Below are 10,773 nucleotides of genomic sequence, written 5' to 3' on the forward strand. Positions count from 1 at the left end.
GGGTTTTTCTGTGAGCTGTTGATTAATTGAAAACACCTGAGTGCCTTGCAAAGCAGCTAAAAATTGGCACCACTACCAGGCTGCCTGTAGTTGTATCGGAGGGTTCAAAGGAGTCTGGCTACTGTCTTTGATGCAATGAATGCCTTTGATGAATTATGGCATGAAGGACTCTGCTATGAGCTTTCAGGAAACAAGAAACCAATGAAAGCTACAACGTTCCTGACAACTTAGTTCAGGAATATTTGGAGTAGGTTCTTCCTCTCAAAAGCACTGCACCTGCAGGCCTGAGCAGCCAAAGGGGGCTACTTTGCTTCACCCCCTCCTCTTTCTGGGATGAATTGTCTGGTTCCTGCTGATTCCATTCCATTGTCTGACTGGTCACCTTTCTGGGTTAATCGGAACTCCCCTGGGCCAAGGGAGTCATTCAGAATGTGTGAAAGCTACTCAGTGAGACAGTCAGGTCCAGCGTTTGCACAGAACGACCCTCAGTTACAGGTCTGGGAGTCTGCAAAGACCTTTTTGCTGCTTATTAGCAAAATGAGTGCAAAAGCTGAGCAAAATGAAGGAACAACACTGTTAGAGCAAGCAAAGGAATGACAAATCTATAAAACATAGGAGCTTTCTCAAGGGCTTCTCTGTGAATTTAGGAAACCTACAGAGACCTTGTAAGAATTTAACTACTAGTCTGGGTACTGGGGAGAGATGGGCAAAATAAACAACAAAAACAACAATAATAAAATAGTTTTCACTCTTGCACAGAACCTTTCATCCAGGGATCTCAAAGCACTTTACAAAGGAGACCAGGTATCCTTATTCCTGTTCTATGGATGGGGAAACCTGGGCAGGAGAAGGGCATATTTTCAAAGGCGCAAAGGGGAATTGGACGCCCAGCTGCCATTGACTTTGGGGAGTGAGGTTTGAGAACAGACTTCCAGCAGGAGTGGTTGGGGGCAACAAACCTCACTGGTTTTAATATAGATCTAGATACGTTTCAGAACAGGATTACATGAGTGCCTGCAATAGCAGGGCCCTGGACTTGATGACCCAGGAGGACTCTTCCGGCCCTACGATTGTAAGTAGGCATCACACTGCCCTTTGTATCTTCAAAAGACTCCCCTGAAGTAACTTGCTCAAGATCACACAGTAAGTCAGTGACAGAGCTGTGAAAAGAACCCAGGTCTCCTGACTCCCAGCCCAGTGTGCTCCCCACATGCTTTCAGTTAATTCAATAAATACGCTACCTGTGCTCTTCATTGATTTATTTCAGTTTAAAGAGTGTTTACTGTTTTGTGAAACAGAGAGAAAAAGAGAAAGAAAAAATATAATGAGTGTTTTAACATGGCTAGGTCGGGGTTTAAAACGATCCAGGAACGTGAAACAGAACTAGCCTTAGCAAAACAAAACAAAACAAACACTGTAACAAGGACACTTAAAGCTATCTTTTAAAATTTAATTTATGGGAACATAATAATTTTTCCATTAATTAAATAATATAAGACTCTGCTAGCAAAAAATGTTAACCTGAAGGAAAGTATTTAGCTGCAAACATTTCAGAGGGTCATTTGTAAAGCTTAAGCATAACTGTGCTTTATTAATTTAGCATTTGCAGTAGCTTTAGAGGTTTTGCAGCATTCCAATGACTTTACCAGCAGACACTACTTTGATCTACTTTTCAACACTTAGATTTGTAACTCTTGGGGCCCTGGCCAAGGTGACTAGTGATTCCGGGTGCCCTGAGGTAAGCATAGCGGGCCCGGTTTTAAAAGGGCAGGTGCTCAGCACTATCTGAAAATCAGGACACCCCAAAAGTGGAGACCTTCAAAACTATTAGTTGCTTTTGAAAATCTTGAGCTGTTGTAAGCAGCTGGTTCTCCATTTCCTGCCATTGGAGGACTGATATTTTTGCTCTAAAATATTTCTGAGAAGGCAAAGGTAGCTCTTCGTTCTACTTCTTCCAGAGGTGCTGGGGGCACTGCCGCAGCCCTTTCTTGAAGTGGTTTCCATGATTTACAGGGTTTGCAGTTCAGTTAAATGGCTCTCAGCACCCCCACTGTCCAAATTGTTCCAGCCCCCCAGGCTTCCTCCCCTGTGTATTGAAACCTAAACTGTATAATAACAATTTAAAAAATAAAAAACTGCAGTTGGGAGCGTGACTGAATGCTGAGGCGCCTGGGCTTGCCCAAACACTTGATTTCTTTACTGTTCCATTGTGTTATGAATTTTGTTTTAAGAAATTAATGAGGAGAGTTGTGGTGCCAATGATGGACCGCACGTAGAGACGCCCCCACCACATGGGAAGGCTAGGGAATACCATAAGGAAGAGCAAAAGCAAAAGGCAACTGAACGCTGACAGCATGGGCAGTGCATCTGCTTAAATATCCTCATTGGTTATGTCTGAGTTATGGCTATTTGGTGGGTTATTGCTGCTGATTTGATGCCTGCTTGCAGCTCCGAATGGGCGCTTCTGCTGGCTCCTCAAGTGCAAGCGCATTGTGCATTTGGTTGTGCCCTGCTTTGGAAATGTCTGTTTCCATTTCAGAGCATCACCAGTCAAGGAGCGGCTCTCCGATGTGAGGAATCCAGGGGACAAGCTCCGAATAGGCAATGTTTTCTAACACCTGGAATACTAGGGACCTAATATAGCCTCTGCTTCAACAATAGCACTTCAGTCTCCTCCCATGGCCACTGTACAATAGGCTTTTTCTGGCTTCAGACCCTGAACTGCTCTAGTCAGCCACTGTCTGGCAGAGACCTCCAGAAGAGTCATTAGCACTTAAATAATTGGTTCCATTTAAAGGGTTTAGCGCCAAATTAACTTTATGGTTTGCCACCCAGAAATAATTCCACTTTAAGTGGTCAGACTCATCTGTGGCACCCAGGGAGACAATGAGTGGGCTAAGTGCTGCTTGTGGGAGTTCTCAGCAGTCTACAGGGCTGGTAGTCTCTCCTCTGGGGAGCTCCCAGCATGCCTGATGAGGTGAGCTACATGGAGGGCCGATGCCTTAGCCACGGTTTCATGCAGCATTGCAGTGGGCGTGACGCGCCCTCGAACAAACCTGAGACCGACAACCTTCAGAGGATGTAAAATCAGATGCCAAGATGAGGAGGCTTCAGGCAAGAATCTGTGTATTCCAAAGGGGAAGGAGGCAAAATTCCCAACTATATGCGGAGACCTCATTCCCAAAGCCATCTGGTCCCTGTCCTTCTCGTCGAAAAGAATATAAAAGCATTAGTGATTTCTCTCTGAGCAGGGATACAGATGTGCCGATAGCACAGACTGTCTTGCTCCTTAATTATTGTGGTGGGATTAACTCACTCAAAAGAAGATTGCATAATAGATTTACATTTGCAAAATTTCCTAAAAAGCTCGTTTCTACTTTCTCCCTTGCTGATCCTTAGGCAAAGGAGGAGCTCCACAGAAACATCTACAAAGCCACCTCATTGTCTCCCTACAAATCCCACCTTAAAACTAACCCTGCCTTGGTCCCTACACAGCACTTGACAACAGTGCCCTGACTGCTGCTTATCATGCTTTGTCATTGTCTTCTTGTTGTGTTGTGCTCTTCCGTGCAGGGACTGCCACTGAGTTATGTGTGTATATCTTTCCTTAGCAGTATGGTGCTGAAGTCTGTAGATGCTTCTCTAATTCTAACAACAATAATAATAACAATGATTTGCTAACTAATGGCAATGTTAAGAGTCTCATATTTCAAATCAGTTTATATGATGCCTCCTACTGGCTCCCCTAGGAAAAACATGAGAAGTGGTTAGCCTCACACTTGCCCAGTGAGATGAACAAACTCAGGTAATCCACAAGAGCAAAACTGTACCATCATCACAGCGGATCAGCTGTAAGGGAAGGCAGCATGGCCTAGTGGATTGGCAAGTGGACTGGGAGTCAGGAGACCTAGGTGTCACTCCTGGCTCTGCCACTGACCTGCGTGTGATCCTGAGCAAGTGATTTCACCACCCTGTGCCTCAGTTTCCCCATCTTTAAATGGGGATAATGACATTGATCACCTTGGCAAAGCGCTTTGACATCTAGGGATGAAGAACCAGGTATGTAGGTATTATTCACTATGATACTTACTTATCTTAGCAAGGATGTTTGAATTCTAGAGATGGAAGAGCTAATTATTAATAATTATTTTTATTATTAGTCTGAAAACACTTTGGGATAGAGAGCTGTCTTTGACAGAACACTTATGCTGCTATAAGAATAATAAATAATAATAATGTTAAAGCTATGAACTGAGGCTTTACCTATCTGCAATGTGATAGATACGAGACTGATGTTAATGCCATATACCTGCCAAATATTCATCCAAAAGGCAAGGTATGTATAATGTCTCAAAGGAAGCATTACAACTTCTGATCAGAAATCTAGTGGCATCTGGGAAACTAGCAAGAGCCAGAAGAAAATTTATAAGAATGTACGAATTAAAGAGACAAAATTAAGATGAACAAATTCAAAAGATTTACCTTATCCATTCTCTTAGTAGAATCTCTGATAATTAATGAGATAATCCGACAAATGTAATCTACTGAATTATGCCTTAATTCTTACATTTCACTCATCTGAGATGAGGAAACCAAACTGGTCTGTTTCATTTCTTGGTTCTTGTGGGCTACCCAATACCTATTGCCTTCTTTATTCAAACTGGAACTATACTAAACAAAAATGTGTTGTGAGAGAAGGCCAGATTCCCAAAGGAATTTTGACGTCTAAGAGATGCAAATAGGCACCTGGTGAGATTGACAAAAACACCGAAACAGATTAGGCCGCTGCCACCCCTTAAAAGGCACTGCACGGCATTGGTTAAATTACATCAAGCTACTTTCACAGACGTTAAAAGCAGTTGTGGAAATATTACGTTTCAAATTAACTTTCGTTAAACCCTTGGCTTTATTTTTTACAAACCTCAATCTGGGGCCTTGACAGTGTCACTTTAACCTCATACTCCAGGGAAAGTCATCTACTGCACTCAGACACAGAGCAACAATACATCCTGCTCAGGAACGTTGGTGCATGTGCTTAATTGCTACAATACTTGAATGGGCCCCAATCCAGGAAAGCTCTTAAGTATGTGCTTAAATCCATTCCTAATTCAGGACAGCACTTAATTACTGTCCTAAAAAGGGATGCTTTATCAAGTCGTGGCCATGGTGTGTGACATCTTAGCACAGTGGGAGGGAAACCCAGAAAACGCTGAACACTCCAGGGGATAAATCCATCAGGGTTTGAGTTTGGTTTTGATTTTCAAATCTTGAAGAGTGCTGCAAAGAAATTAACTGAAGAGATTTAAGGATATGACTCAATGATCAGCCTGTCACCTCAAGATGTTATATTGTTAAAGTGACCTTCCCCATTTAATCAGTCAGCCGCAGAATACCAGGCTGCATCATCTGCAGGCCAGAGTTTCAGTTCAATTCAGGAATTTCGGTGTGTTTATGGTTTTCCAGTGAAACAATAAAGGCCCTAGAAGCAGCTGGGCAGGTTGAAGAGCTGGTGCTTCAAAGCAGCTCGTTAGAGTGTAATGACATTTCTGAGACTAAATGTTCATATGAGCAGCAGGCAAAATCCTTGAGTGTGTATGGCTTGATATATGGCACTCATCAAGAAGCAGCTAGTGCTGAGGTGCATGCCAGGACTCAACTTTACATCCAACTGTCTACTCTTAATGGATACAAATTGTTGCCTTTAGCCCTGAAAAAGCTGAATAGATACAAATATTACCAATATCTTAAAGGTTTACTGGGCCTTGTTATCCTTGGGTAATTGAGGTTATGTGCAATTGTTCTCTCTTATCTGTCAGTGTCTCTCCTGGCAACATGCTGAAGCAGAAAACTCAAGGATGAATTCCTATAAACTTGGTAGATGTACGGAACCCAGAAATACCGATATGCCTACTGAGGCACTCTGACTGCAAGATCTGGCCCTCCAAAGCAAATGATCAGGTATGCAGAATAAGAAGCCTGTGCACGGCCTTGCATACTTCCCATTGATATCAGTGGGAGATTTGAGAATGTAAGAACGGCCATACTGGGTCAGACCAAAGGTCCATCCAGCCCAGTGTCCTGTCTGCCGACAGTGGCCAATGCCAGCTGCCAGAGGGAGTGAACCTAACAGGTAATGATCAAATGATCTCTCTCCTGCCATCCATCTCCACCCTCTGACAGACAGAGGCTAAGAACACCATTCCTTACCCATCCTGGCTAATAGCCTTTAATGGACTTAACCTCCATGAATTTTTCCAGTTCTCTTTTAGAGAGAACAGATTCTGACTTTCCTGCTGCTCACACCAAACTAACATTGTATCTTGTATTCCTACACCCTGGAACTTGAAAGTTCAGCAAGGAAAAAAATATTCCTTGAGCTACGAGATGCTGGTATAGAACATACGATGTTATTGTGCCTACGACACAGTACTTGGATGGTTTCAGTTAGACCTGAGCAGATCATTAGGGGGAAACATTTAAACAGTTCATTTTGTATTTGTTTGTGAAAAGCCTGTGAACAGACAGTGAAATTCTCAAATGGATTCATAACTGTTTCCTAATTTCTCCAGGGAACATTACAATGTGTACTGTCTGGTAATTCCATGCTTCTGTTCTCTTACTGGATCATCTTCTACTTACTCACCAACATCATTGTATATAAAGGCTGCTCTGGTTAGTTAAATGTGTCAAACAATCAATGAAGAGAAACAGTCCATGTGACTAACCAACAGCAAGTGAATTCCAAAGGTGTGTTGCTTTGTAATATTCATACTTCACACTGTGTTGGTTGGTTCCATAAGTCACAAACTGTTCTTTATGTTTCCTGATGGGATGGCTTATGTAACAGCACAAATCATGTATTTTACAGCTGAATGTACAAAGCAACATTTGCTGTCAAGAAATATTCAGGCATTCAAGCTTAAAATTTGTTTTTTGCAAGCATTCTGGCTAATAAAGCTCCGGCACTTAAATATTCTTGGAAAGTGCTCACAAAAGGGTTGCAAATATGTCCAGTCTCTAATTCACTTTTCAGTTCTAAAGAACAGTCAGATTTTTTTTTCCATGATTTGCTCAGCTCTAGTTGCAATGACAATTTTTACCACAATGGGGACACAGAAGTATTCCATACAAGTCATAACGAGTCGGTGTGTTCACATACAGTGCTACTAAAAACTCTTCGCAGATATTAGCCAAAATTAACATGCTGAAATATTAAACATCATTTAAAAAAGATTCAGAAAATTCCAACTCCGTGAACTCCTGTGTCATTTTCAACTGCACTTAACAGACATCCCTCCCTCCTCCTTTGGCTACCTCAGCAAAGATGCTGAAGACTAGATGGGCCACGGAGACTGAGCTGCAATATTCATTCCTACAGGTGGCTGCTCCCAGCTAAGATGGGAGCAGACTGGTGGAGGGAATCCTGCACCATTTCTGCTCCTGCTGTGCATGACTAGAGGACTTTTGTTGCCAGGGATGAAGATGCTACTTAACCAATTGTTTTAAGTTCGCTGTAAGGGTTAATCAAAACCTTTTGCTTTCCAGAAGATTAATATAACTTCAGAGGTCAGTCAAGGCCATGCTCCTCTCCTCACTCTTTTCCTACATACACAAAAAGTTATGTTGATGTTATGAAAATGGCCCTTAGATTTCCACCGCAGATTTTTTTTAATATGGCACCATTCCTTTCAACCCGCAGCTACGATAAAGAAGACAGATCACCTTTCTTGGGTTTAAAGGCTTTTAAATAGAGAGCAGAATTGATTTTGTCATCTGAATAACATTCATTTAGCTTGTCAGCAAGAGGTTGCTTTTGATGACAAAGCATCTCACTGTGTTGATTCTCTTCAGTAATACTATACGTCTATTTGTTTCTGTACAGATGTAAGGACATAATAGATATACTGTTTTGCTATCATTCCAAAAGTTTTAAGTTGAAATTTTCTTGTCCTAGTCATTTCACAAAGATCTCCTTCCTCTCACAGTGAAAAATAATTTTGAAGTCACTTCAGTTAGATTCATCAGCAGTTTAAAAACTCATTTGCTTTAGATAGTTTTCTTTTCTTCTTACAAATTCTACAGAGATACTTGATGGGACTGAATGTGTGAACATGATCCTAAAAGTAAGTTAGTGCTTTAGTTCAGTGCAACATACCTCACAGACGTATGCTAACACTGAGAGCTAACACACAGGGCTTCTCTTCTACTGGGTGCTTTGCCATCCTAGGGACGCTGACACATACGACTTGCCATATTGAATCAGACCAGGAGTCCGCCTCCTGTAGCATCCTGTTTCCGACAACACTCTGAACCATAGCTGTAGTGGCTCTGCTATGGGGCCCTCTGAAGGGAGGGGTGTGGGGGGGGGGAGAGGTGATACAAGGACCCAAGGAGTTCTCCTCTCTAAAAGAAAGAGCATCACTTTGCAATGTCATTCATATTGCTCGCCCTCAGCCTCCGCGAGACCCAGGTGGGATAGGACAGCAGCGAGCTGGTTGGTTTTCATGCAGCTGTGGCTGATTCCACCAACAATGTGATTCATGTGACAAAATAATCCATCAGCAAAGGCAGCCCCTGGCAGCCCCGATCCTTTCCTTCTGTGCGGGGAGGTCTGCAAATTGCACCCACACGGTCCTGGTGACAGCAGATGTGCTGGGTGACGTGTGTGCTATCTATCACTTTCCCCACAGCTTCCTGCAGGCTCATTTCACAGGTGTAGCAGGAAGGTTAATGGCTTTCATTGGCTGAGGAGCCAAAGCAGACGACTACAAACGGAGGGCAGTTACCTCCCAGCTCAAGTTTACACTCCAGATAAAACAAATTCCTCATTCTAATCCCGTTTCCCAAACTCCCAAGAAGAGATTGTAATGGGTAAGCCATGAAGGGAAAAGTAATTACCTTTCTGTGGCACATTTGCACATCACTTTTATTACTATTCATTCTCTGCATGCACGTCGCCCCTTTTCTGATTTATTCTTGTGCTTTTCAGGTGGAACAATGTTAATGTTTGCAGATCCTGTTTCTCAAGAGGAAGTTTTAACTCTTTCTTCACACAGCCACATGTCAACCACCTTGGTAAATGAGAGAGCAGGGGGAACCTCTAATACGTATGGGGCTGTGGGGGCTACCACTGGCTCAGTAGATTCACCGTAGATCTCCCCACTGTGCCTAGAGGCAAAGAGCACTGGGCTTTCTTCTTAGGAATCACTCTGGCAACCTCCACTGGGAGAGCAAAGGGGCTGTCCTGGCATATGTTTACATCGTGGGGTGGGAAGAAACAGAGAGAAGATCTTATATTCCTTTATTTATGCTGAGGGGGTAGGGGAAGGGTGTTGATAGAACCGTATGAGTCACGGAAGGGCAGGAAGAGAGTTAGGGGGAAGAACCTAAAGATGCAAGGACATTTTAGTACTCCACAGAGAGTGCTTGCTGCAATCTTAGCATTTGGCCACCGGGCTCAAGGTCCAAAGTTAGATTCCCCCATCCTTTCCCTGACAGCCAAGTCCAATGTGAACCTGAATCTTTTCCACCCAATACAAGTCTAATTACCATTTTGTTTGTCCTTTGTCATTTTTCCCAGCTGTCCCTGTACTTCCTTGTCATGGCTGGAACTGGAAGCAGGAGGTACTAAGGCAACACAGGAAAGCCCATACTCAGGGTAAGTTCCTCCCACCTGACAGGAAGCTGGGCATTCCAGATGTCTCACAAGAAAGAATATGGACATCAGGCTTCCAATCTGAATTTGTAAGCCCAGGAAGTTGGGAAAAGGCTTGGAGAAACATCCAAACTTTCACATGCTTGTGCAAACTAAACATCTAACTGTCTGAGATCTCCCCTGTGGCATATTTAGTCATGCAACTGTGATGCCTTTGCTGTCTGTATTTTGTACCTTTAAACCTCCAAGGACTCAGCTGTCTGCAGAGAAGGGCAGCCATTTTGTGTTCAAATGACTGCAAGTTGTCAGAGGAGCCATAAACACTGTCTGCTGTCTCATGTAGTCTTTGCTTTCATTCTTTCTGGTTCTTGGGACCTGCTTTTCAAAGATATTTAGGCACCCAAAAATGAGGGTAGGCACTTTGTGGGGTTTTCAAAAGTGCCTAAGCAGGTTAAGCATCTGCCATTGAAACCAAAGTGACATCAAGCGGCACAGGGGCCTCGCCACATCTTTAGGCACCTAGGTACCTTAAAAATTCCTAATTTGAAATCAGGCAGGGAGCGTCTCTTTGCTCTGTGTGTCTGGAGAGGGACAACACTCCACAGCACGAGCAATCATTCCATTTTGCTCGGAGGAGGATCTGTAGGTGAGAAATACCCACTGGAGCGTCTCCTTTCGGAAGGTAAGGTCCTGAAATCTCCAATGGTCGTGATTTTCCTCTCATGCCAGTTGGACACGGGTGTTAAATGAAGGACTGTCGGGCTCAATAAGAGGCCATCACTCTGGCTAACCCCAGAGCTCCCAGTGTGACATTCTCTTGCATTGCCATATGGTTATCAAAGAATTTTTCTGCCCTCCCACAAACAGCTCCCGCTGCCCCCCGCCCCTCCCATGCCTCCAACCCATTACCGAGGCAGGGCTCTACATTTGCACCTCCTACCACAGGTTTATCAGGCTTTGCAGGCCTGTCAGAAGTGGGGGTCAGGTTTAAGCAGCAGTGGCTTACACCGGGAAACATCCGGAGTTAATTCTGAATTCCTGCCATCCGGGGCTTTGCGGAGGTAAAGCTTTTAATGGAAAGAGGAAGTGTAAAATGAAAAGATGGGAGGATTAGAGAT

At 43.4% G+C, this 10,773-nt stretch overlaps 1 long non-coding RNA gene across 3 annotated transcripts in view; it reads left to right on the forward strand.

Annotated features, from left to right (window-relative positions):
* The window catches only part of LOC140900108 (uncharacterized), a 33,046-nt gene extending 23,063 nt beyond the window's left edge, over positions 1-9,983 (forward strand). For 2 of the 3 annotated variants that reach the window (XR_012155559.1, XR_012155558.1), the window contains 2 exons: positions 8,990-9,075; positions 9,581-9,983. This is a non-coding gene — a long non-coding RNA (uncharacterized lncRNA). Of the gene's footprint in view, positions 1-5,816; positions 5,959-8,989; positions 9,076-9,580 lie in introns of all 3 variants that reach the window. The other variant, XR_012155560.1, reaches the window with a different exon arrangement.
* The last annotated feature ends 790 nt before the right edge of the window (positions 9,984-10,773 follow it).

Source organism: Lepidochelys kempii, chromosome 18 (genome assembly GCF_965140265.1).
Source record: "Lepidochelys kempii isolate rLepKem1 chromosome 18, rLepKem1.hap2, whole genome shotgun sequence".
NCBI lineage: Eukaryota > Metazoa > Chordata > Testudines > Cheloniidae > Lepidochelys > Lepidochelys kempii.